Raw genomic sequence first — 25304 nt, forward strand, 5'->3', positions numbered from 1 at the left:
GGTTGCCTTATTATCGCAGAAGTCAGTCATGGGCTGAATATGGCTTAATCCAATATCATGAAAGAGTCTCTTAAGCCAAATTAGTTCACTAGTTAGAGAAACCATGGAACGATATTCGGCTTCTAAAGAAGATTTTGAGATTGTAGGCTATTTACGTGTCTTCCAAGAGATGGGTGAAGAGCCCAACATAGTGAAGTAACCTGTTATTGATGCCTAGTGACAGGACATCCTGCCTAGTCTGAATCATAATAGTCACAAATGACTAGGTCATTGTTGGTAGGAAGAGAGATACCATGATCCGTTGTGGACTTCAAATATCTAAGAACATGAATTGCAACATCATAGTGAGCTTGTTTAGGCTTGCTCATGAACTAGCTGAGCACATGCACTAAATATATGAGTTCAGGTTTGGTAATTGCTAAATAGATCAACTATCCAACTAATCTTCAATGGAAATGGAGGTCCTTTTGCAAGAGTTAGTTGTTATTATTGAAGCATAGGAAAGGAACTAGGATGACACCCTAGCATGCTCATCTCAAATAAGATGTCAAGAGTGTATTTTCTTTGGTAAAGAAAGATACCATCTAGAGTCCTGGAGATTTTAATGCCAAGTACAAAGTTCTCCAAGGTCTTTAATGTGAAAGTAGTTATTGAGGTAATTTTTAAGTCTAGCTATGCAATTAGAATCATTTCCGGCAATGGTTATATCATTGACATATATAGGAACTGCCAAGAAACTATTTGGCCGAGAATCAACGAACAATGTGCAATCAGTTGTAGATTGAAGAAAACCATGATGCTTTAATGCGTTAGCTAGTGTGTTAAACTAGTTGCACAATGCTTGTTTGATTTCATAGATTGATTTTTGAAGACGACAAACTCGTGTGTCACCCGTTGGTAAGAAATCCGAAGGTGGCATCATGTAAAATTCTTCATATAAGTCACCATTTAAAAGTGCATTACTTATGTCTATTTGGTGAAAATCCCAATGACGGGCTGCATCCAAAGCTAAGAGACATCTCACTATAACCAATTTTGCTATAGGAGCATAGGTGTCATTGTATCAACTCCAAGGGTTTGGTTATAACCTTTGATGACTAATATAGCTTTGTAACGATCAATAGTCCCAATGAAGGTCACCTCTCCAAGTACTATTCCTTTCCACCATTGAATGACTAGAAGGTTGGGCTTCAAACCCAGCCTCTTTCTGAGCACGCCTGAATAACTTTGTAATTTGTGCTTCAACACTTGCAAATACCTCCACCCACTTTTGTTCTAAGTTAGCATTGCATTTGAGCACCATTGCCCCTCCTCACCAACTTAGAGACCAATGTAGACCCATTGGCTTTGTCTACACATGCCCAATTCTCGAGCTAGACCACTGTATGTGATCTGTTATTATTCATCTTTAATCCCATTGAGCAACCAAACCACAACACCCTTGATATAGAACACGCTGAACGGAAACATGATCTATAGTTTCATCTAAAAATCCACACATCGGGCAAAGATCATCGATTTTGTTGGATCTTCTGTCAATAACTACACTTATTGGGATCATATTGTAAGATTTCAGGAAATGTAAAATAGAATGCATTGATTAATATGAGAAATACAACCACATATTTATAAACTAGAATCAAAGATCTATTGCCCAATTAGCCTAACCTGCGGGGGGGGGGGGTGAATCTCTCACTCTTCTTTCTTGATTTTTCTCCTTTCCTAGACTTTGGTGTGAATCTACTGAGGTAGATAAAAAGCATTGTAGAAAATTGAATAATTTAAGTGTGTGAAATAAAAACAGTGATTAGAAGAATAAAAAATCCCCAACCTACATCATTTCCTCAAACAACCTCTGGAAAATTTTACTAACCAACAACCTCTCAAACAACCTCAGTGAAACCTTTACAACCAGCAGGGCTTTCGGGTGCCTACTAGACCTGGATGAACATCCTTAGACCTGAAAGTACAAGCAAATAGTCCAAGATGCAAAATAACACTATAAATACTCTAGGCTCAAATGGGTTTTTCCTATCTTTTAGACCGAAGGGTTTTCAAATTTTCAGCTCATATGGAGCTTAATAGATCAAATCTTTTGATAGCTCATGAACCACTCTTGCTTTTCTTGCTAAACCCCTTGTTTATCACATAGTTGCCTTCACTTTCTTCCTTCTTATAGATTTTTATAAGAAAAATAATATAGCTATTATTTGACCTTTATTTGAACATTGAAGGCTAATCAATCCTAGGTTGGAAGGAACGACCCGTTCCTCGACATGCCGAAAGGACAATGTGATTCAAATATTTGGATTTCAGCACCTGGGTCCTTAATTCACTCTTGGAGATTAAAAGGCACCACATCAGTATCTAAGCTTTATGTTTTAGGATCACATTCCTTATCATCACACCCCTTTCCTCTTTGGGGCGCATCATGGAGCTCCAATCCTTTGGATAAGGGTGAATGATTATGGTCAATCTAGGCTTAATTGTAAAATTTGGGCTTAAGGTTCAAGTCCGATTTTTTCAATCCAAGCTCAGTCCGTACTGTAATTTGATGTATTTGGGATGGGATGGACTAGGCTCGAACTGGTTTTGGGGTACTCAAGGACTAGATTCGGACTCAATTTGAAAATTATAAAACCCTGAATTCTTAGGCCTGAACCCAACACAAGGACTGAAAATCCAAGTCCAGCTCATGTAAAATTTTAGACTGAATTGGTTCAAGCTTTGGCAGGACTAGGAGTGGCAACGAGCTGAGCTTTTTACGAGCTGTTCGAGCTTGGCTCGGCTCGGTTTCAATTGAGCTCGAGCTCGAGCCTACTAGAGCTCGGCTCGTGAGGGTTGCGAGTCGGCTCGAATATATTTAAATATATATAATAAAATTATAGAAAATAATATATATATAATAAAAATATTATAATTATTAATTATTATATTTCTTAATTTTTAAATATAAAATAAAAATTTTTTATATATAATTTTTAATTTTATAAAATATTTTTTCTCAAAATCAAGCTCGAGCCGAGCCAAAATCGTGCTTATGAATTTTTTACTTGAGCCGAGCTCAAACTCAAGGTTCTGGCTTGAACCGAGCTCGAGCTTATGCATTTTTAACTGGAGCCAAGCTCAAACTCAAGGTTGTAGCTCGAACCGAGCTCAAATCTTGTAGAACAGTTTCGAGCTGAGCTCGAGCCTAATACTCATCGACTCGGCTCAAATCCACCCCTAAGCAGAACCCGTCCAAGTTGCAACTTTACCCTTAAATGTATCGATTTCTTCCCATCAACATCACCCCATCAGATGATCAGAAATCTCTCTCCAACTTCTGGATCGAGTTGCAGAACAACTTAGAGAATAATTCCATGCGCATTTAGTAGGCTGGTATACGAATTGTCTTAAAAAAATCAAAGACTACTACCACGTCAACAAAATGATGTTATGGTTTTAGGGTAGCACATAAATTTTCGATGATGTGCTCAGATCACTCGTCTACTACTACCGCTACTGATACCAAATTTTATTGTTCTCTTTTTTCTGTTTGCAGGAATTTGGATCAAAATTATCTTACAGGTTCCTTACCAGCATTTCTTGGCAACTTATCCAAATTGCAGTACTTGTAAGTCAAATTCCATAAGAAAAATAAAAAGGAGAAAAGAAAATTGATTCAAAGGGAAATGCATAATTAATGTTGAAGTACAAATCCATTATCTTTTGAGATTGCATAATTAATGCAATTACTTCGTTTTATAATTTGCGTTTCTGACTATTAATTTTTAATTCTCACCAGACAAGTTGGTATCAATGCATTATCTGGAACCATTCCTCCGGAGATTGGAAACCTTAAGGAACTAGTTTCATTGTAAGATATTCTCATACACTTTTTTTTCCTTTCAAGCTTAAGGCTGTATTTGGTTAATTCATTCTTAAGGCTGTATTTGGTTCGTAAAAAAAAAGGGAGGGGGGCTTAAGGCAACTGAACATGTGCAAGCTTATCAAGCCTTGCTTGTACAAGTTTTCACATCTTTCCCTTTCTCTACCTTTTCTTTTTGAAACCAAACACAGCTTTACTTTAATTGATTGAAATGAAACAACGAATTACAAACCACATATTAATCGATACCTAAAGCTGTTTCGTGCTTCTCAGTCTCAGTTGAAGGGTGAGTGGGTAGAGGAATCTCAGTCCTGAAGAGCTAGCTGAGTGCAACCCTTCGAGGGAGGGCTTTTCATGTACGAACTTAGTTTTATAATTTTTTTTTTTTAAATATAAAACATCATGGAAAGAGCCACCCCACATTATCCATGGATATTAGATTAGATTCCATAATCTTCTTTGGACAAAGGTACAGAATTTTTAAAAAGAAGAAAATTAAAAAATGTATAGGACATTGGAGGCAGAGGAAGAACCGATAGAAACCAACAAGCCCAGCCAACAAAACCATCCAGCCCATTTCGATCACCACTATAAAGTTCTCCTCCCTCCTAAGATAATTTCTTCCAAAGTACATGCATGGCAATACACTGCGAGTACTATTGCTTGGATTTCCTATCAACCACAATAGCTCAATGTATCTTCTCAATTCAAATGGATCTAGTTCTTTTTGTAACCAGAACTGATTGTTCATATATTGATTTGAGGAATAAAATGACTATAGATCATATCTCTTGCAAGTTTTCTTCAAGGAAATAATTAAAACCTCGAATCTATAAGTAGTAGAGAAAATTCAAAGAAAATCATATTCAACTTTTTGAATTCAAGCTTGTATAACGGCCTATTTATAGGCAACATTTAGCTTTTTCGAAATAATAAAACCACCAAAAAATAGTAAAATTTCTAATTGGACTCAAACTCTTTTAAAATGTCATATTTTACTAAAAATAAAGCTTCCTAAACAAACTTGGATCACTTAGAATATGCTAAATTGAACAAAATGTAAAACTTACTATAAATTAAACCTTTTAGAAAAGTCCACTTTTGTGGGAAAAAATGATGGATTTTGGTAGGGGTGTCAATGGACCGGTTTTGGGTTGGATTCCATCCAAATCAAAATTCATTTGGATGAATTGGACGGACCAATAAGACATGTCGAATTTGGATGGACTGGATGGACCAATATGACATATTGGATTGGACCTGGTCCGTCCATAAAGAATTTATATTGGGTTGAGCCAATATCTGTCCATTGATAGAAGATAAGAACATAGGTGTCAATGGACCAGGTTTGAATTGAAACCAATCTAAATTAACAGGAATTTGAACAGTTGGACAGTCTTTGGACTGGTCCAAAATATTTATTGGACTGAATTGGACCAGATCCATTTGCAATGGACTCATATTGGACTGGACCGGATTGGACCAAATCCAGTCCAATTGACACCCCTGGATTTTGGGTCTACAAGCACATAATGCTCACTGGGATGATTGCTTTGACATATTAATGGACGCTCAAGTCAAAAGTTATTGATTCTTGAAGTTGTAGTGCTCTTTTGGCTTTTCTTTTTTGTTTTTTTTTTTACTCATGATCATGGGCTTCTAACAACCTTTCAGATACCTTGAAAGCAATCACTGGGATGATTGCTTTGACATATTGATTTTTTACTCATGATCCTGAGCTTCTAACAAGTCAAAAGTTATTATATTATTCAATGTGTGATATGTATCCCATCATTACATGTATATTCTCATATGAATGAGTTTTTACACACATCTAATTAAGGGGACACTTGGACTGATCATGTTCAAGAAAGTTGAGGGAAAAGTGTAAGAGATTTGGACCTGAATAGAGTTGCATCTCTCTCTCAGACACACACACACATCAGAGAATAGATTACAATCTAACAAATTTGGTTGATTGCCACAGTTGATAAATCAACTAAGTTTTCAATACGATGATTGATTATTTTCTTAATCATTTCATGATAAGATTATTGAATCTTGGTTATAAATTCTTTTATCTCAAATTTGTCTTTTATATAGGGCTATTGGCTCAAATAACTTCTCTGGAGCATTTCCTCCACAAATTGGAAATTTAGTCAAGCTCAAGGAGATGTAAGCTCATTTCTATGCTTTAATTAGTAAAGGGGAAACCAAAAGAAAGAAATAGCTGACATTTGATTGTATTGTTTTTCTATTATGTAGTTGGATGGACAGCTCAGGAGTGGGTGGTGAGATTCCTTCAACATTTAAGAACCTAGTAAACATGGAAACTTTGTAAGAAAATTGTGATTTTGACTAATTTGATTTAATTTTTAATTAGCAGTTAGGTTTTTAAATACATCATATACTTAATTTTTCTATTAAATACCTTTTTGGATGTTAGGTGGGCGTTTGATAATAAATTGTCAGGAAAAATACCAGACTTCATTGGGAATTGGACAAAGCTTACTGCTTTGTAAGCTGAATTATCTTTAATTGAGTAGAAGTGTTGAAGTTTGACCTGCCATAGAATTCTGTCTTGTTCGTTGACTGTAGAGTAAAGTAGACAGCAAGAAGTAGGAGAGGAAAGAAGAAAAGAGAGAAGAGAGAAAAGAGAGAAAGGCTGGTTCGAATTAGGGAAAAAAGTTAATCCCTTGATTCGGCCAGACCTATTATTATATTATTGACTTATTGAAAAAGACTTGAGTGCCCTTCTTTAAGTAAGAGGCACTCGAACTAACATAACAGTACACATCAGCATTCTCAACAAGTACAAAGACTGAAATACCCCTTCACTAACACCACTAACACTCCCCCTCAAGCTGGTGAGTATATATCATATAATCCCAGCTTGTTACATATGTAGTCCACTCTCCCCCGACTCAAGCCTTTTGTAAACAAGTCTGCCCACTGGTTTCCCGTACTAACATATGCAGTTTCTATCACCCCATTCAGCACCTTCTCTCTCACAAAATGACAGTCAACTTCGATGTGCTTGGTTCTTTCATGAAACACTGGATTGGAAGAGATATGAACCGCTGCCTGATTGTCACAGTAGAGCTTCATTGGAGTACTGATGTCATATCCTATCTCCTGTAGAAGGTTCCTCAGCCACACTAGTTCACAAGCAGTATGTGCCATGGCCCTATATTCCGCTTCTGCACTGCTTCTTGCCACAACTGTTTGCTTCTTACTTTTCCATGTTACCAGGTTACCCCCCAGAAAGGTGCAATAGCCTGTGGTAGATCGTCTATCAGACATAGAACCTGCCCAATCAGCATCGGTGTATCCTTCTACTACCAGTTTTCCACCACTTCTGTACAGCAAACCACGACCAGGAGCTCCTTTCAGATACCTCACAATCCTTAGCACTGCATTCCAATGTGGGACCAAAGGTTTCTGCATGAACTGACTCACCACACTAACCGCAAATGAAATATCTGGCCGAGTAATGGTTAGATAGTTTAGTTTGCCTACAAGTCGTCGGTATCTGCCAGGCTCTTCAAACACTTCACCTATATCACTGCTCAGCCTCGTATTTGTTTCCATAGGTGTCTCAGCCGGTTTAGTACCCAACAATCCTGTTTCTTCCAGTAAATCAAGCACATATTTCCTCTGGCACAAATTAATGCCATGCTTAGATCTTGCTACCTCTATGCCCAAAAAGTATTTCAACTTGCCAAGGTCCTTTGTCTGAAAGTGTTCCTGTAGGAATGCCTTCAATCTGTCAATGCCCATTTTATCATTCCCAGTCACAACGATATCATCCACATACACCACCAATATTATTTTACCTGCCGAAGAGTCAAGACTGAAGACAGAGTGATCAACTTGGCACTGTTTCAGACCAAACTTCTTGACCACCTCACTGAACCTACCAAACCATGCTCGAGGGGACTGTTTAAGTCCATAAATAGCCTTCTTAAGTCTACATACCTTACCATCCTCCCCCTGAGCAACAAACCCAGGTGGTTGCTCCATGTAGACCTCCTCGAGCAAATCCCCATGCAAAAAGGCATTTTTGATATCGAGCTGATGGAGAGGCCAACCAGACATAGCTGCAAGGGAGATGACGACACGAACTGATCCTATCTTAGCAACCGGGGAGAACGTCTCCGTGTAGTCAATGCCATAGGTTTGGGAGTACCCTTTGGCAACCAGCCGCGCCTTCAGGCGCTCAACACGACCATCTGGCAAGTACTTAACACTATACACCCACTTACAACCGACAGCCTGCTTCCCAGGAGGAAGAGCGGTGAGATCCCAAGTGTGATTATGATGCAAAGCAGAGAGCTCTTCTTCCATAACACGGCACCACTCTGGAGAGGTAAGGGCTTCCTGGACATCCTTAGGAACAACCACGGAGGATAACAAAGATATGAACTGGCGATGGGAAGCGGAGAGGTGGGTAAGTGAAACAAAATTGGAAATAGGGTGAAGGGTGCAAGTACGCTTACCTTTCCGTAAGGCAATAGGAAGATCTAGGTCGGAGGCTGGTGTCGAAGCTGGAGCTGGATCTGTCGACGGTGATGAAGCTGGAGGAGCTGCAGCCGGTACACGTGGGCGATGTGTATACACGTGACGGATGGGTGGACGGTCAACCAATGGTGGCACCGGAGGCAAGGACGTAGGCATGACTGGAACCAAAGGAGGTGGATCAGCCACAGGAAGAGGAAGAGGAGGTGGTGATGTGGGGGAAGCAGCAGCACCGGACCCCACGAAGAACAGAGTAGACTCAAAGAATGTAACATCAGCACATACCAAGGAACGACGAGAACTAGGATGATAACACTTGTACCCTTTCTGAGTTCGGGAATAACCAAGGAAGATACACTTCAGGGAACGTGCATCTAACTTGTCAGTCCCGGGACTCAGATTATGAACGAAGCAGACACACCCAAATACCCGAGGAGAAAGCGGAAACGGAGACATGTTGGGGAATAAGACACTAAAAGGAGAACGACCATCAAGGATAGACGTGGGCATCCGATTAATTAAGAAACAAGAGGTGAGCATTGCATCGCTCCAAAAAGTTTTGGGAACATTCATGTGGTGCATGAGGGAGCGTGCCGTTTCTACAAGATGGCGGTTCTTTCTCTCAGCAACCCCATTTTGTTGCGGAGTATAGGTACATGAAGTTTGGTGTATAATTCCATGGTGGTCCAAGTATTCTCGAAAAGATGAGGACAAGTATTCACGACCATTATCAGAACGGAAAATTTTGATGTGAACACCAAATTGATTGCGGATCTCAGCATAAAATTTCTGGAAGATGGAAAATAATTCACTTCTTTCTTTCATTAAATAGAGCCACGTCATTCTTGAACAGTCATCAACAAAAATAACAAAATATCGGTATCCATTATATGACATCACTTTATAAGGACCCCAAACATCTGAATGAATTAAAGAAAAAAGACTCGACACACGGTTATCGACCCTAGAACGAAAGGGAACACGATGGTGTTTCCCAAATTGACAAGACTCACAATCTAAAACAGAAAGTTGACTCAATGAAGGGACTAAGGACTGCAACACTTTCAGCGAAGGATGACCAAATCTACAGTGCCACTGGAGAGGAGAAATGGATGACTGAAGAGCCGTTGACGTTCGTCCACCACCATCAAGATAATACAGTCCACCGGCTTCATGCCCTCCACCAATCTTCATCCCCGTCTTGAGATCCTGAAAAACACACATAGAAGGGTAAAAAGTGATGGAGCACTTAAGTGACTTGGTCAGCTTACTAACAGACATAAGATTAAATGGAAGCTTAGGTACATATAAAACAGAGGATAGGGATACAGGGTCTAGGTCAACATTACCAACACCACAGATAGATGACGTGGAGCCATTAGCAAGGGTAACAGATTGTGATGCTGAGCAATGAGTGAGAGATGAAAACACACCTAGAGTTCCCGTCATGTGATCGGAGGCTCCAGAGTCAATAATCCAGGGGTTGGGTGTGGATGCCAAACAAGCCATACCTGAGTGTGCAAAGGAAGCTGTGTTCTGCTGCGACTTGGATTGAACAAACCTCTCATACTCATCACGAGGAACACTCACCATCTCCTTGCCTGGACCATCTGAGGGAGTAGAAGGCATCGGGTCAGCTGACCGTTTCTCCTGTGTAGGGCTGAAACTGGTGTCACTAGTCATGGCATGGTTGGCCCACGTCGAGGGAGGACCATGTAAGTCATAGCAGTAGTTAATGGTATGTCCATCCAAACCACAGTGAGTACACTTCCGTGGACCCGAGCCACGTCCTCTACCACGAGCTCCCCCTGAATCTCTGCCTCCAGTACGACCACCACCACGGATGTGTGTAGATCCACCACTACCACTCCTGCCAGGCTGGGTTCCTCGAGTCCCACTTCTGCCACCTCGGCCTCTTGACACTGCAAATGCTGATTTATCGGAGACATTAGAGTCCATAGATCCAATGGAAGCCCTCCGAAGACGAGCAAACACCTCCTCTAAAGATGGAAGAGCAGATCCCCCTAGTATCTGGGCTCGTACTGGTTCATACTCAGACTTCAGCCCCACCAGAAACCGTGTTACATCAAGCTGCTCTCGCTGTTGCTGTTGAACTTTGACATCTGAAGTGAGAGGATGATAGACATTTAACTCATTACGGATATTCCTCACATTGGCATAGTACTCCTCAAGGCTCTGATTTCCCTGTTGCAGATTGAAGTAATCCTGATACAGTTGATATACCCTAGTGGTATTATCCTGACCTGAATACAGTTTCTTGGCATGATCCCACACCTCTTTGGCTGTGTCAAGAAACATGAAGTTCACACTGATTTTGGGTTCCATACTGTTCCACAACCATGTAATGATCTGTGTATCTTCCTGTTCCCAGTCTTCATACTCCTGAGAATTAGCGGGGGGTTTCTCCTCTCTTATATGCTTCACTTTCTTCTTCGCCTTCAGAAAAACCTCTACAGACTTGGCCCAAGGGACATAATTCTCTCCATTCAGTTTAATGGAGGTCATTTGGACATTCAGGTAGTCAGTAGATATCATGACACTAGGTTTACTATCACTGTTATCTGCCATTGCCGAACTCCCTTAATTCTGAGCACTGAATTAGGAGCACTACACACTGCACACTACACACAGACACTTCATCGAAATCTGCACACTGATTTCAACAGCTGAGAACTGCAACACCACAAACCCTACTCACCGAAGTCTGTACACTGATTTCAGCAGTATTAAATGTTGAAAACTACAACACCACAACCCCTACTCACCGAGGTCTACACACTGATTTCAGCGATATCAAAAGCTGAAAACCACACTTGTAACACCACCAACATTAATCCACAACTATAGGAAGCTTCACCATTAAGTAGACACTATTGCCATTCGAATCACACACAAACCAGAATAAACCCTAGCATAAACCCTAGCATACTGCAATCTGAGAACCCATCATGCGAACTGTACTACACCTCTCATGTATTCCATAACAAAAAAAAATATATAAAAAAAACTTTACCTCATCGCCTGAAGGCCAACCATACGAAGGGCTGAGACACCACTGCACCACACGTACCAGCCCTAACTAGGGCTTAGAAACCACAGCAACCAATCACCAACGACACAATCGGAGGCATAGAGACCTCCTAGGGAAGAGGGCGATCACTCCTTTTCAGCCCTTTTCCCAGTCTCCAACTCACAACTGAGAACCCCAAGTGAAACCCTAATTCGAATGCGCAGAAGGCAGAATTCTAGCAAGTCTGATTTGGTGAACCTGGCTCTGATACCATGTTGAAGTTTGACCTGCCATAGAATTCTGTCTTGTTCGTTGACTGTAGAGTAAAGTAGACAGCAAGAAGTAGGAGAGGAAAGAAGAAAAGAGAGAAGAGAGAAAAGAGAGAAAGGCTGGTTCGAATTAGGGAAAAAAGTTAATCCCTTGATTCGGCCAGACCTATTATTATATTATTGACTTATTGAAAAAGACTTGAGTGCCCTTCTTTAAGTAAGAGGCACTCGAACTAACATAACAGTACACATCAGCATTCTCAACAAGTACAAAGACTGAAATACCCCTTCACTAACACCACTAACAAGAAGTTTATGCAGTTTGTGTTTTTCTCTGAGTATTATAAATTTATCTATGTAGTTAAGAAGAAATTATTAGTAGCAACACATGACTTATCACTTATAACAATCCTTTACATATGTAGAGCTTCTTTAATTTTACATTTAATTGATAATTTCTTGATGAAATAATTAATTTTTGTGTAGGCGATTGCAAGGGAATAATTTTGAGGGTCCAATGCCTTCTAGTCTCTCTAAATTGGTTTCTTTAACTGATCTGTAAGCTTTTGCTTTTTGTTATTCCTTCATTAGATTTTTCTCATTAATGTAGTTGTTTCAGTAACTGTTGTATATTATTGTATAGGAGAATAGGTGAGCTATCTAATACAAGTTCAACAATGGATTTCATTAAAGATATGAAGAGTTTAACATCATTGTAAGATACATTTTGTCCTGATATGGTAATGTTATATGTCCAAGTTCTTTTTCTACTAGTCACATTCATTTAATATGAGGTGCCATTTTTCTTAGAGTTTTGAGAAATTGTATGATATCTGGCACTATTCCACCGTACATTGGAGAGTTCCAAAATTTGCAATATTTGTAAGTAAATATTTTTTATTTGATCAAAATTCATTTGGGTACCTGTGTTTGTACAACAAAATCATTCTACTTAATTATTTTTAGTAAAAGTAAAAGGGGAAAGAAATGTCTTTACTGATTTTGTTCAAAACCTTTGTTTATTTGGTGATAGGGATTTAAGCTTCAATAATTTGACAGGACAAATCCCAAACTCTCTATTTAATTTAAGGTCTCTTCGATGCTTGTAAGTAACAAAGGAGTTCCCCTCCATCTTTCAATAGATATCAACTTTATTTCCATACAATTACCTTTTAGTTTTTGCAATGAACAGGTCTCTTGGTAACAACAGCTTATCAGGCAGTCTTCCTGCTAAAACAAGTAAAAGTCTTATTGTCATGTATGTCCTCATAACATAACATATAGAATTTACTACCTTTCCAAATACTAAAAACAATTGGAATTCTTATGATAACACAATTAATTTATTTTACCTTTGCATGATTTGCACACTAATATTCTTCCAAATGTTTTATATGCAGAGATTTATCATACAATGAACTATCAGGAAGTTTTCCTTCATGGGTGGTGACACCAACTCTTCAAGTGTATGTCCAAGAATGTTACTATTTACTTTTCTAGTTTTATCAAACTACTCTCTTTTTAATTAGTTGAATACTCCTTTCTTAAGGAAAAGTTTATGAATAATTATAAAGGGACCTAGGAGGGGCAGAGAGACATAAAATTGAACCCTTGAAGACTTCATGAGGAATACCAAGGGTGATAGTATTTATTTGTTGTCATGGATCTATTAACTGCTTTCATTTATTTATTTGTCAAAGCTTTTAGTTCCTCTCTTGACTTGCAAACCTTCTTTTTTTCACTGCCACCTAATCTTTGGTTCTAAACTTCTTTCTCCATACATGTAATTTCCTTTTTATATCTTTCCCTGCTTTGAGTTTTTATCATTATTGAATTGGACCTCAACATCTTGGTTCTAAGTTTGCATCATCACTTGGAAGATAGTTCATACTTCACTACATGAATATCTTTCACTAGTATGACAAGACTTAACCCCATGTGATATTGATATCTCTTTGTAGGCTCTCACTAATCCTCCATCCATTTTTATTCAATTTTTCCACCTTTATGTGTTGATCATTATTCAATTATATTCCCCTCAAGCTACTAGTCATATTGTCTTAGCTTGCACTCTTTACATTGTATTGCCCAACCATCACATCCTCAACGTGCTCCACCACCACACCACCAACCTAAGCTAACCCATCTTAATCTAATGTCTCGATACTCACTAGCATGGTTTTTAAAACTGGACCGGACTGGAAAAGTGGGAATCAGTTCTGTTTTACCTCAGAACTGTTATTTCGCCAAAAACCGTTGATTTAGTCAGAAACCGTTAATCCAGGTGACTGAATCATTCATTGGTTTTGACTATTTTTTAATTTTTGTCAGAATAGACCATCTATTTGATTCGAATGGTCAGACCATTTGACCTAAGAACCGGACCCCTAACCAGTTTGTTGTCCGATATGGTTTTAAAAACCTTGCTCACTACTGAAGTGACATCTACATTATGATATCAGCAGCAACTCCACACATCATTACAAATATTTTCTTGATCATTATTTTTAAGTTAATCTTCCTTAACTTCTATGTCATTTTGAACCTTCTTCCAATAACATGGTTTTATAGAAGCATTTTGATGAGCACCTATAATAAAAATTTTTGTCACCATTTTGCACCACTTGGTATGAGTTTTGTCATGTTGGATCACTCTTCTAATACCATCGTGCTTATCTATTGACTACCTTGGCTCACACCAAACTAGCCCTTAAATATTACAGTGTTATCCTCTACCACAACCCAACAAAAATTTTCTTTTATCATACAACACACATTCCCCAAGGACTGTCACAAAACAACTAATTATTGCATCCATCAGTTGAAAGATTTTTTTTAGATTTAACCTCATCACTCTCTTACTTTAATCTGTAACATGCCATATTTTTTATTAATATCTTACTTTTCCATGTTTATATTTTTTTTTACCTTTCAACATTTTTATTTATCATCTCTAAGCTTATTATAGTGAGCAGAATAGAAGATTCTCATATTAAATCTTCTACCAAAAATCCTCTCTCGTAGTTCTTATCCAAACCCTTGAAGGGTTTTCTTTCAACAAGTTGACCTCTACATATAGTCTTGCTTCTGTAGTACAAGTAGGACATTCCCAATAACTCAAGTAATGAACTTCAAATAATTCTCATTGTATAGATTAGATTCATTCGAAGATGGGGATGGTTAATCTTAGAACAATAGAAGGATCCAACCCAAATCAAAGTAACGAGACTATTTGAACACAATTGAAATTAATTTTTTTTTTCATCATATAAAAAACTTCCTTTTAACTTAACTTTGAGAAACTCATCTTCTTTGAAAATCGGTTTAAGATGTACCTTGAATCCAAGGAGGTAATAACAAGTATCCCTTGGAAAATTGGATTAGGATAGTTTGCCCACCTTTATTTCTTTAAACGCCAACTTCTGCTTATCACTTGCGGAAATTCCTACCAATAACATAGTATTGATTATAGCTGACATCTATCATAATAAAATGTGCAGGAATCTGGTAGCAAACAACTTCATATTTGATAGATCAAATAGCAGGTTAGTTATCATATTATGAAACCATCAAAAAGCATTTTTAATTAGTCAATTGCATGGCTACTAAGGAAATACATCACTTTGTTATATATTATGTTCTCGCTTCTCAGAACATTATCATTGTGCATACAGTGATTTTGGAAATTTGAACCACGATGTAAGCCATCTCTTTTTCCTTCCACTTTTGTTCATTTAACATTTCAAATGGTGCTTTATAACATGGATGCTTTTTCATCATTTCATTTGATTTTGAAATTTTCACATCAACAAAAAAAAAAAAGAGGCATGCTATTAAATTGTACATGCTTTTGTTTTGATAAGTGAAAACAAGTTGGTTTTATTTAAAAAAAATCTTGTTTTTGAAACCTTCAAAATGATGGTTTTTAAAATGAAAAAAAAAAAAATTGAGTAGAGAGATATTATATGATTAACGAAACATGATAATGAGAACATGCTTTTCATGGGAGAAATTAAAGAGCACTTTTCTTTTGTTTCAGTTTTGAAAAGAAAAAAAGCACCTATACAACCAAGACCATGTTTCCAAGTTTGTTTTAAGAACCAATTTGTTTTTAAATCAAATGGTTTTAATTTGTTTTTGGAACTTTCAATAATTCATATTGGAGGATACCCTTTAATTAGGATCAAGTAGAGTGTTTTTCAGAAAACACCATGGTATAATGGTGGTGTTTTATACAAGGATATATGCCCTAGAATTACTTAATTAATAATGGTACCTACATTACTTGTTAAGAGGTATATATTATCCCAAACAAATTATATATATATGTAAGTGCACTTAGTTGAAAATAAACTAAAAGCATACTAATTGATTTACTCTCTTGTAGTTTACAATTTTTCAATCAAGTGTGGTGGTCCAGAAATGGCATCTTCTACTGGAGTAGAATTCGAGAGAGACAATGAAACTCTTGGCCCAGCATCATATTTTGTTTCAAATATCAGGAATTGGGGAATTAGCAATGTTGGACTATTTAATGAAAGAAAAAACCCTGAATATATCCGAAGTATCAATTTAGCACAAATCACAGGAACTTTAAATCCTGAATTTTTCCTGACAGCAAGGCAATCTCCAGGATCAATAAGATACTATGGCCTGGGTTTAGAGAATGGAACCTACAATGTGCAATTACAATTTGCGGAGATAGTATTGGATGATGCAAGCTCTTTCACTTGGCAGAGTCATGGCCGACGTGTTTTTGACATTTATGTACAAGTATGTATAACTTTTATCGTTGTTCTTGAGTTCAACAGTACAAGCATGCATTCATTAATACAATATTTACTACATGTTATTAAATCTAGATCTCAACCAATTACATTAAAAGATATCTTTACTTTTTATTGATTTATGTTTTACAAAATATAATTTTACGTACTTTGATGTTTAATAAGATATGAACAAAAGATATATTTGGTCTTCGTCTTTTGTTGCACATGGATGCACTATAGATTTTGCCTTGTATTTCATCTTTCTTTTGAAAGGAAAGCAACTTGTTTTTGTTAAAAACTAAAACACAGTCTAAGAACATGTTTCAACTTTCATTTTTTTTTTCTTTTGCCGATGTGACACTTTTACAAACAAATGAAAACAAAAACATTAATTTTATAAAACAACCCCAAGATTTCTTTTTAATATTGTTGAAGTTTGCAATTTAGTTATTCTTCTTCTCTTTTTAAATACCCTACATTCACTCGTAATGCAAATTATTTGCATGGAGTAGTTCAACTATTACTTTTTTTTTAAAAAAAAAACTGTGAAAACAAAAGTATAAGAAAGCAATATATTTAGTAAGATCAACTAACTAATGTCTTATTTATTTTATTGATTATATATGAATATATAATTTGTCAAAAATCATACATACTTATAAAGCGCGGCAATATGATGAGTGCTCCAGGGAAGTCTACGGTCAAAAGATTTTGATATAAGAAAAGAGGCAGGTGGGGTCTCTAAAAGAGTTGTTGAAAAGAACATAAAGGCTCAAGTGTCTGAAAACTTCCTCGAAATTCATCTCTTTTGGGCCGGAAAGGGTACGTGTTGTATACCTAATCAAGGTGATTACGGGCCACTGATTTCAGCCATTAGTGTTACTCCAGGTAAATTATTGTAGAATTGAAATGTGAATTTATAGTATTGAGCTTGAATATGTTGTCAACTGACTAATGATACTGAACACTCAGATTTCAACCATACTGTTAGTGGCGACCAACCTTTAAAAAAGAAGGAAAGGACTGGTTTGATTGTCGGTATTGTAGCTGCTGTTGTTGCTGTTACATGCTTGTTGATAGTTTGTGCAATCTTTTACTTTTACTTGAGAAGAAAAAATTCAAGGTCTAACAACAAGGAAGGTAAATTGGCAAATAATGTAGAGTAATAATAGTTTTCCACCTTTTTTTGACTTTGTAATGAATTCTTGGTTTGAGGTGTCAATATATATTTGAAAAAAAAAATTAAAGTTTCATTTCAGTTTTATTTATTGATTTCATAATTTTGATGAAAGTTCATTTCCTAATGCACAGTAGATGTGATTTCATCTAAACTCTGCTCATTGCTAATAAAAATACAAAAATGTTTGAGCAAAATATGACAGAAATAGTAACCATGAGAACTAGTATACTAATTTTTTTGCATATAAATCTGCAGAGCTTCTAGCAATTGGCCCTAAGGCCCACATTTTCAATTACTCTGAGCTAAAAGCTGCTACAGAAGACTTCAATCCTAAAAATAAGTTGGGAGAGGGGGGATTTGGATCAGTTTATAAGGTAAGATGCATTTTCTTTTCTTTTTTGCAAATTCATAATGCATTGCACGTAGCATTGTGTAATCAAAAGATTGAATAAATCATACTTATCTTGTGGAATGAGTATTGGAAACTTAATTTAAGAAGAAAGAAAAGAAAAGTAGTCAAAAGTGTGGAAAGAAACATGGAACCAAAGGAGAAAAAGAGAGTGACATGTTGTTTCTAGTGTCACAAAATAGGCCACATAAGAAAGAATGCCATGGTTACAAACAATGTCTTCAAAAGAAAGGTAGCATCCTATCTCTAGTATGCTTTGAGTCCAATTTAGCTATTACCTATCAAACACTTAGTAGTAGGTTGACATAGGAACCACCATTCACATTTACAAATTCCTTGCAGGGATTCCTAAACCAACGAAGGATTAGTAGTCATCAAAAGACAAATTCCACAGGAAATGGGGTAGAATTTGAAGTCAAAAACCTTTGGCCTAGTTTGTTTAATTCTCCAAAGTACTTTTGTCCTTGATTTAAAAGATATTATTTTTGTTCCCTCAATGACGAGGAATTTAATTTCTATTTCAAAGTTGAACTAATTAGGTTTTGAATTTTGTTTTTATGATAGATCTTTGAGTTTATTTTATGATTCTCAACTTGTCGGTTTCAATTCCCTAATTGATGGGCCTTATTTACTTGATCTTGATTCCATCTTGGCTCAATCTCTTCTTTTCTCAAACGCTGGAACCAAACATAGCCTTGTGGATTATAATTCTTCTATGTTACGGCACAAACGTCTAGGCCATAAGTCTAGAGAAAGATTAGAAAGGTTGGTCTAGAGGGGATTCTAAACACACTAGAATTTTCTTATCTTAGTGTTTGCATTAAATGGATAAAAGGAAAATTAACCAAGTCTAAAAGAAAGGTGCTACCATAAGTAGGGGTGAGCAGGAAAAACTAAGAAACCAAGCCAAATCAAACTGAAAAACCGACCAAAATCGAATTGAAAAACCGGTTAAACCAAATTGGTTGGTTCGGCTTTGGTCCAGTATTTTTAAAAGGCCAAAGGTACCAGTTTGCTTTCAGTTAACCAATATAGAAAACCGGAGGTTATTCAAACTGACCAGTATACATATAATATTTTATATATATTTCTGATTTTCTATTATATATTTATATACTTTTTATAATATATAGTATAAATATTAAAAAATCAAAAAACCGATGAACCATACCAATGGTTAACTGAACCAGTTAAGCAATCGGCTTCGGTTCAATTTCGATTACTGGTTTTCCAGAAACCAATGATACCTGTTTGGTTCCAAAAATAAGCCCACAGTTCGGTTAACCTAACTGTGAGCACCCCTAACCACAAGTAACGAACTTTTAGCATTAATCCATATAGATATTTATGGTCCATTTGAAAGAATGTTAGGATCCATCGTATGGACGCCAAAAAGGTTGCGGAATGGGTGGGCGAATTTCAAAAATTTCCTACATTTCTTCCAACTGGGAATCATATTCCCTAAATTTAGAATACAATATTCAAGGATCCTACTTGAACCATAACCGAACCAGATTTGAACCAAAAGACAAGGGAGGAATTATACCTGATCCAGAGAAGCAGTATCTCCCAAAGTTGGTGTTCATGGCCAAAGAAGACACCAAGATCCGCTCTTGCTGAAGATGACACAGCAACTGTAGAATGGAACCAACAGAGTGCGTCCTACACACTGAATTCTTCAGAAGAATCCTCTGGAAACAATGAGCACCGAACTTGATCAGTTCCTTTTGCAAAACTGATATCAAGAACTGATTTCTTGATTCTTCCCTCACACAGAGATCGAACTGTGCAGTGAGTGGCAGCTAGAGGAGAACTCTGGAGATGAAGATGGCGAATGCTGCTTTTCTTCTCTCTGGAGTGAATGAGATCCTATCTCAATTCGCAGGAGGTTTTTCTTTTCTAAAACCCTAGGTTCGAATTCTGTTAATTCTCCTTTGGGTTTCTCCTCTTTCTTCTTGATTAAGAAATCTCCTAATCCCATTAGGAGTTATCCCAATCCAAATCAGCATCTGGATAGGGGATGATCTTAATCCTATCTGCAGATTAGGTTAGCATACTCCTGATCTTATTAGGAGATCACCAAATTCAAATCTCATTTAAATTTGGTCTCTAAGAGTGGATTAGGTTAAAACCCTAATCCTTTTAGCTAACCTTAATCTCAGATCCGCCCCATAAGTGGGTGATCATATCAGCCCAATTCGAAATGGGCTTTTGGCCCATTAAGTAATCAGTGCTCAATTAGTTTCCAATTTGTTGCCCAGTTGGGGTTCTTTGTATGGCGTGAGACCCAAACATTGATCTACACACCAGCCACATGGGTTTGGCCCAACCTTTATTACAAGGCCTAGTCGAATTCACTAGAAAGCCTACTGAACCCCTGAGCCCATCATATGAACCCTATGGGCCCAACACTTACACTAAGTGGTCCTTGGGCCAAGCCATCTTATAAAAACCCAAGGATTGTGGGCAGGTGCAAGATTAGCCCATCAGGTATTATCCTAAATGGCCTTACACTTAACCTCTCAGCCTATAATGATCAAGCACTGCCCGACAAGAGAGGACCTCTCCCTCGGCTGCAAGGAACAGTGCCGCATTCTCTACTCACATGGACCCCGGGAATTAAAACCATTTGCAAACAACTTGAAACCGAAATTATCTATATATATATATTGCAAAACAAAATTCCAACGATTGAAATCAACTGCCGGCAGTTTGGTTTCCATCAGAGAGAGTGCATTCCCGATCATTACCTTTGTCCAACAAAGGGGCTGATCCTGTCACTATGATCACCCACTCAGATGATTCTCAGGCTGTCCCAACATACCCGGGTTTTGATCCCCGCTAAGGATCTCACTGATTGGCATATCAAAGACAGCCTAATCCGACACTTAGTGAAGTATCATAATCGAGTCTAGGGGTCAGGTGTAACTTTTCAGTTTTGCCCATCTATCTCTAAGGTCCAGGGCAATGTTGGAAATCTGGTCCGGTTCAAGGATTCGAGTAATCCCATACTGCATGTGCCTTGGGTCTTACCCTGGTGGCCGAGACAGGCCATCCCAACACTTGGCGGCACACCAGTATCAGCCTTGGTAGGATAAATCTCCCCAGACTTATCCAATGGCTGTGAACATTTAAAACTAACACGAGTCTCATTAAGTGTTCAGTTTTAGGGTCTTACACAGAATCACACCACACAACATGAATCAAACATGCACTTTATTTATTTACACTAAATGTCAAAAGTACATCAAATTGGATTGGAGCTAAGGGCATACAAAACTGTCCAACACCATTCCCTACTCCTTCTTAGGGTTGGTAAAGGTATTTCATTACCTTTGTAGAAAACTTTTCCCGTTATGGATATATTTATTTATCTATCCTATAAGATGCTCTAGATGCATTTAAAATGTATAAAATAGAAGTTGAACATTAGCTTGACAAGAAAATTAAGGTAGTTTAGTCTAATCATGGTGGTGAATACTATAATAGACTTAGTGATATTAGATGTAACCTAGGCCATTTGCTATATTTTTGCAAGATTATAGTATAGTTGCATAGTACACCATGCTAGGTGCCTCTAAGAAAAATGGTGTAACTGGTTGGAGAAACTGCACCTTGAAAGATATGGTGAGGAGCATGATAAGTAATTCTACCGAACTAGAATCCTCATGGGCTTAAAGACTGCAATATATATCCTGAACAGAGTGCCTTTTAAGGCTGTATCCAAGACTCATTTTGAGCTATGGATAGGCAGAAAACCTAGTTTGGGTCATATTCATGTTTGGGAATGTGCTGTAGAGGCAAGGATATATAACCCACATGAAAGAAAATATGATCCCAAAATAGTGAGTTGTTATTTTATTGGCTATCCAAAATGATCAAATAGGCTATAGGTTTTACTTCCTATCTAATAGTGCCAAAGTTTTAGAAACCCTGAATTCTTTGTTAATTGAAGATGGCAATGATAATGGGAGTGTTGAATCTCAACATGTGGTAGTTGAGAAAAAACCAAATACTAAAATTAAAAACACCTCACGTAAAATCCCTGTTTAACTGACATTAATGCTATTATGAAGGTTACAAATTAAGAGAGAAGAACAACTATCCTAGATGATTATATAGTTTATCTACAAGAGAGTGACTATGATTTTGGCGTAGAAGGTAATTTGCCAACATTTCCTTTAAGTCAGTGGTAGCTGAAAAGGCTCCTTATGGTTAGACTCCATGTAGGATGAGTTAGAGGGACTTAAATCCATTAGATGCAAATGGGTATTTAAAGCATTATTCAAAAGGTAAAGTTGAAAGTAAAAAGCTAGACTTGTAGTTAAGGGTTTTACTCAAAAGGAGTGCATCGAGTATAAAAAGACCTTTGGTACTTATAGCTCATTTTGATTGGGAGTTAATCAAATGGATGTAAAGAATACATTCTTAGATGATGACTTGTAGGAGGATGTCTATATGGTTCAACCAGAAGGTTTTGACACTAAAGGCAAGGAACTTTTAGTATGCAAACTTCAAAAATCCATCTATGGTTAAAACAAGAATCAAGACAATATATGGTATCCAAAATTTGATGCAGTAATTCCTCAAGAAAAGAAATCTACATGTTTTGGCAAATGCATTCATAAAGGGGTACACTTGTCAATTACAGGGAACACTTCTTGATGGGAGGATTGTGGCTGTGAAGGAACTTTCAGTAGCATCCAACCATGGAAAGAGTCAATTTCTGACGGAAATTTCTACCATATCCGCAGTTCAGCAACGAAACCTAGTGAAGTTATACGGGTGCTGCATTGAAGGAAATAAACGGCATTTGGTTTATGAGTATCTTGAAAACAGGAGCCTCGACCAAGCACTATTTGCCTGGGAACAGCTAGAGGTCTAGCTTATCTTCATGAAGAATCAAGGCCTAGGATTGTACACAGGGATGTCAAAGCTAGCAATATTCTTTTGGATGCTAAGCTGAATCCTAAGATTTCAGATTTTGGTTTGGCCAAGCTGTATGATGAAAACAAGACCCACATTAGCACTCGTGTTGCAGGGACAATGTAATCTATATTTTCTTCAGAGAACTGACTTGAACCATTCTTTTGTTCTTATACAGTAACATTCTTGGCTCTGGTTTGTGGTTTGTTTCTGCGCAGTGGCTATCTAGCACCAGAATATGCTCTTCGTGGGCATCTAACAGAGAAGGTTGATGTGTTTGGATTTGGGGTGGTCACTCTAGAGATCCTTAGCGGGCGGTCGAATTCAAACAGAAACACACACCCAGAAAAGATCTGTCTTCTTGATTGGGTAAGAGAGAAAAAACAAATTATCTATATATACTTACGATTCTTCTTTGTTTTCGATTTCATCGGTAGTAGCCAGTTGATTCAGTAACTTGGTAATATCAATCCTTATATAGTTTTACTTTCGAAATCATCCAGGCATGGAGTCTACGTGAAGATCACCATGAATTGGAGCTGATGGATTCAACACTAAATGAATTTGATGAAGAGGAAGCTCGCCGAGCTATAGGAGTAGCACTTTTATGCACTCAAGCATCACCAACGCTGCGCCCATCCATGTCGCGTGTTGTAGCCATGCTAGCAGGTGATGTTGAAGTGAGTGCAGTTACAACTAGACCTGGTTATTTAACAGATTGGCAGTTCAATGACATTACCGGCAGCTTCACGAGCAATGTTTCTTCGACGACAACCGCAATGTCAAAATCATCTGAGAGTGGATTCAAGACATCATCATCAACCTCAGGCACAGTGCCTGATCCATCCCTCTCCCCATTGAATGTTTCTCAGCCGATGCTCCATGAGTTTGGAGAAGGAACGTCATTATTATAAATCATATTCTTTAATTTTGAAGTGAATTATCTACTAGCACAAATCACCAAGTAGTTGCATTGCAAATGATCTTGGGTAAAAGAAATAGACTTTATGCTTTTGTTTTGAAGGACAAAATCAAATAAAAAACCATCTATGTTATTTGTAGTTCAATTTCTTCAGTAAGAAAACCTCTGAGTTTTGGTCTTTGAATATCAGTAAGTCCAGAGTCTCAGACTTGAATAGCTTTCATTCCATCCAGATTTTGTAATAGATCTACATCTTGGTTTGAATGGAAATAACACAATCCTTCTGTAATCTGTGTAGACAAAGGTTTGGAATAACAGATATAGGCATTTGTCTCAAATTGATGGTCGAAAATAGTTGAAAAAATATTTGTATTTTTGTTTTTCTTTATATAAACTTATATTTTTATAAATTTTCAGAAATTAAATCTCATTCGGATATCCAACATTTTAAACGATTCAGATTCAAATTAATGTTTGTGAGATCAAATGAAATCGGATTTACTATTTGTACTATCGGGTCGAATTTGACTATACCTCAATTTGAATCCGGTTCGATCCGTTTGCATCCCTAGACAATCAGGCCTAACAGAATGGCCATGAAAGTGAAAATTGAGTAGTACTAATAAACGAGTTTGTGTAATTCATGGATACCTCACTCCACAAGCAAGATGGGCTCTACCATGTCTGTATAGGAAATCCAAGAGGATTTTGTGGACGGGCCTGAAAATTTAATCCAGGCTGGGCACATCCAACCAGAAAAGAACTATAGCCAGAGCCTGGCTTGGCCTAGAAATCCAAACAGGTATCAAGGCCTGAGCCTGGCCCAAAAGCCCTCTGGGATGGGCTTAGGCTCGGCTTACGTAGGGCTCAAAAGACCCTTTGACAAGACAATTTGATGCTTCATTCAAAGATGGTAATAACGATATAACTCTGTTTGAGGATCTTTAAGATCTTCATGAAGGCATCTATAAAAAAGAAAAAAAAAAAAAAGAAAGACTCGCTTTACGTGAAGGAAAATTTTCAGCTGATTGGCTGGAGAATAGGCTGCAGTGGACCAATGAGGTCTTGTCTTGGACTTCTAAAATTCAACTTGACCACATCAGCTTTTATGATTCTCAGGGGAAGACTTTCTTTTTTTGTTTTCTCAACAGTATCCGATCTGAATTAATCAAAATTTTTAAAATACAAAAAAAAATGTTAATAACTTTTCAACTTTTATAAGTAATAAATTAATGTAAATATAACATACTGAATTTATTGTATATAATATATAAAAATATACATTTTATAATTTTAATTATAATTATATAAATCTTAAATATTAAAATCAATAAATATTACAATATAATCGGATTTGGATTTTAATCGGTTGAGTCAAATCCAATCCAATCCAATTATTAATCAGATGC

The 25304-nt window shown here is 37.2% G+C and overlaps 1 pseudogene across 1 annotated transcript in view; it reads left to right on the forward strand.

Moving 5' to 3' along the window:
- The window catches only part of LOC109114088 (putative LRR receptor-like serine/threonine-protein kinase At1g56140), a 36165-nt pseudogene extending 11926 nt beyond the window's left edge, over window positions 1-24239 (forward strand). The window contains exons 4-24 of the transcript XR_016082438.1: window positions 3545-3616; window positions 3788-3859; window positions 5975-6046; window positions 6137-6208; window positions 6318-6389; window positions 12176-12247; window positions 12333-12404; window positions 12500-12571; window positions 12723-12794; window positions 12882-12947; window positions 13090-13155; window positions 15190-15234; window positions 15364-15388; window positions 15871-15883; window positions 16077-16462; window positions 17148-17346; window positions 17431-17598; window positions 17894-18012; window positions 22699-23095; window positions 23192-23342; window positions 23477-24239. The product of XR_016082438.1 is annotated as a putative LRR receptor-like serine/threonine-protein kinase At1g56140 (transcript). The remainder of the gene's footprint in view (window positions 1-3544; window positions 3617-3787; window positions 3860-5974; window positions 6047-6136; window positions 6209-6317; window positions 6390-12175; window positions 12248-12332; window positions 12405-12499; window positions 12572-12722; window positions 12795-12881; window positions 12948-13089; window positions 13156-15189; window positions 15235-15363; window positions 15389-15870; window positions 15884-16076; window positions 16463-17147; window positions 17347-17430; window positions 17599-17893; window positions 18013-22698; window positions 23096-23191; window positions 23343-23476) is intronic.
- The last annotated feature ends 1065 nt before the right edge of the window (window positions 24240-25304 follow it).

Source organism: Nelumbo nucifera, chromosome 2 (assembly GCF_055504915.1).
Source record: "Nelumbo nucifera cultivar China Antique chromosome 2, China Antique-T2T, whole genome shotgun sequence".
In the NCBI taxonomy this organism is placed as follows: domain Eukaryota; kingdom Viridiplantae; phylum Streptophyta; class Magnoliopsida; order Proteales; family Nelumbonaceae; genus Nelumbo; species Nelumbo nucifera.